At 35.5% G+C, this 3144-nt stretch overlaps 1 protein-coding gene across 1 annotated transcript in view; it reads right to left on the bottom strand.

The window, feature by feature from the left end:
• LOC118735727 (serine/threonine-protein kinase rio2) overlaps positions 1-3144 on the bottom strand; it is a gene marked incomplete in the record, with an annotated part of 254041 nt that overhangs the window by 245048 nt on the left and 5849 nt on the right.

Below are 3144 nucleotides of genomic sequence, written 5' to 3'. Positions count from 1 at the left end.
CGCATCGCTCCCTTAGCAGTGGCACCATGTTGTTTCTCTGAAATAGAAGTACATATAAGTTTTTGTGCAATATATTTTTTTGTATATGCATATAAAGCACATTTAACTGAGTACTTTTATTTTAATTTTGAGCCTTTTTGCAGTTTTTTATATTGCTAAGAAGTACATAAGATACGTAATTCACGTAGATATCTTAATATTTCGTTCAATATTTCTTTTAAAACACCAAATTTCATGGAAATACATTAGAATTTACAAAAGGAATTTCAAGGAATTGCCTACTTTGCGTACTGTTCTACAAATATTTTCGCGCCATGGGATTTTATTTTCCCCTTTTCTGTGTCCTTCGTACATTCAACCTTTTGTAAGGGAGTGTCAAACCGCGGTATCTAACCTTTAATTATTGAATCCTGCTTATCGAGAAAAAACGCAGCAATGAAAAAGCTAAAGCAAAAATTGCGTTCCCCAACTTTTCTGTGTTAAAACCTGTAAAACTGTCAAAAAGCAAAAGAAGCCAGAAAACCGAGTACGGGAACGTTTTCTGGTAAATTCGTACAACTTCTTGCGAGTTAGGGAACGCAACTATTAATGAGAATACACCAAACTTAGGTCGGGGTTATGCAGACATTTTGTTTGGCAAACTGCGTGCAATTGTTGTTACAGCAAACTCGGAGAGAGCGAGTTTGGCGACTCTCACAGCAAACTAATTTTGTTTGGTCAAACTGCAGCAAATTCGGTGTTGTCATATACAAAAATTTTAGACAATTGTTGCTATACACAAAAATTGCCGTGATACCGAAAGCCAGAGAGCTTAATTTATGCTGTAGGAGCTTCAAAGATTAGGGCACAGTTAATTGCCTATGCTATATCATAAAAAATATATTAATTGTGCGCGTTATGTACATCTGAAATTCTAACTTCGTGTTGGCAATAGCCATGAGAACCATAATGAACGTGCAACCCCGTGCCAAACTCGAAATAACCACCTCCGAGCAAGCTAAGTAGCCGCCATTTAATTTGGCAAACAAAAGTTTGTCTGCATAGCACCGACCTTACTGCTATCAGCAACAGCATTGGTTGCTTCGGCTGACTGTCTAAGCAAAAACAAACTGCGCTGTAAGCAAAAGCAAATGATTTCATGTCTGTTTTCGCTTTTGCTGTCTGCTTTCGCTGACTTATTTTTCTTAAGCTTCAGCTAAGCAATAGCGAGTGCAATGAAAATAGTCGAGCAACTCCAAATCCTGGGCTCGAATCGTAACATCCGTTCACGGATCGAAAACGATACGAAAGAAAATTACGTGATATGTCAGGCAGTGTAAGCTGAATGGGACAAAGAGTACGTTCAGGTATGTCATAATTCGAAAAATGTATTTTTACGTGACGAGTAGTACGATATCGTATGTGACGATTCGAGCCCTGCTTTTATTTCAGTATTCAGTAAATATTATAAAATTGTACCAGGCCGGTATCTGTACATAATAGATATTAAAGAAAAGTTAATACAAGCCAAATTAGCAATTTTTAGAATTTTGGAATTTTGGAATAATATATGGAATTAAATGCAGTTCACGAATGTACATATTTGTAGAGGTCTAACTGAAAATATGGAATCCATTTTATTACTGCAAAATATTTAATTCCCGCTATATGTATTTGTACGTATGCTTTGGAGTTGTAGCTTGAAATACAAGCAAATTTTTCCGTTTGCTTGCGTTGCTATGTACCTGCTTCCACATAAATGTTTGTATTCAAAACAATTGTCAAATGCGCGAATTAGAATACGTATGCTTGGGAGTTCCAGCTTTAGCTATTTCATACCTAAATATGCTAAAGAATTAGAAAATCTCCTATGCTTTTGGCTGACTTTCAGTATGTTGAATCGTATTGAAGGTTCATATACTAGCGAAACCACCTTCTTCTTCTTTTCCTTAGTTAGCGAAAACTAATTTTTAATAAACAAGAATGGACATTTTCTTATAGCATCACTAGCAAATACCCGGCGTGATTCACTGCGCCTTAAAAGTATTTTTGTGTTATTTGATACCCGTATTGTAATATTTCATTTATTTTATCAATTTAGTTAAATACAATTTTTGCTAAAAAATATTTTCGGCAGTAAACTTTTCTAAACCTCTTCAGTTGTATACCCATTTGCAACATTTAATTTATCTTATAAAATAAATTAAATTAAAATTTTTAAACATGTGGCAACCTCCACAAAAATATTTTCAGCTCTAAGCCTTTTATAACCTCTTTCTTCTCACAAGCGTATTGCAATATTAACTTTTGGGGTATTCACAACGGTGTCGTAAGTGTCGTATTGTTGTATGTCGTAAACTTTAAACGCCTAAAAAATATATTAAGAGGTTTCGCAAAGTACCACCAAAGTCATACTATGAATTTTCGCAGTGTTAAAAAATAGTTGGTTGTGGTTTCAAGTTATCTTAACATTTATTTAAGCTTTTAAAGTTTACGAAATACAACAATACGACACTTACGGCACCGTTGTGAATCCCTCATTTATCTTATCAATTTACCTAAACTGCAATTTTCAACCAGGTGGCAACTTTCTAATTTTTTTCCTTCTTATATGTTAAGTTACACCTCTAGCAATACATGAGTTGAAACTGTTTTCAATTTCATGCATTAGTTTTCGAGTGATGCGCATGCAAACATACAGATAGACATTGGCCTGTTACAATTTTATTATATGTATAGATATTTCAGGTTATAATACTAAAAACTACATTTATTTCAGTAAATAATAATAGAAAAAAATAATTCGGGCATTACTGTGTTAAATACATACCCAATACATATTTATAATGCCTTCCCGAAAACGCTCCAACCTATCGTCGGCTTCTGCTCAAGCCAAACGAGTACGATTGAGAATATTTACAGAAAATCAACAGCAACGAGAAGAGCGTCTAGCACTGCAACGTTCTAGAAGAGCAACTTCTCGATCTCAAGAGACTGCTGCTAACCGCGAATCGCGCCTTGATGCTAATAGACGCCGTAACGACGCGTCAAGATCTGCAGAAAGTGGTGTTCAACGTGAAAGTCGGTTGAGTGCTGACCGGTCTCGCAAAACTGAAGTACGAATTGGGGAAACTCGGGGAGAACGTGAGTTTCGTTTAAGCTCTG

The sequence above is a fragment of the Rhagoletis pomonella genome, unplaced genomic scaffold (genome assembly GCF_013731165.1).
Source record: "Rhagoletis pomonella isolate Grant_MI unplaced genomic scaffold, Rhpom_1.0 Rhpom_scaffold_00001, whole genome shotgun sequence".
In the NCBI taxonomy this organism is placed as follows: domain Eukaryota; kingdom Metazoa; phylum Arthropoda; class Insecta; order Diptera; family Tephritidae; genus Rhagoletis; species Rhagoletis pomonella.
The sequence above is the reverse complement of the archived record's forward strand: the minus strand, read 5'-3'. Positions and strand labels throughout refer to the sequence as shown.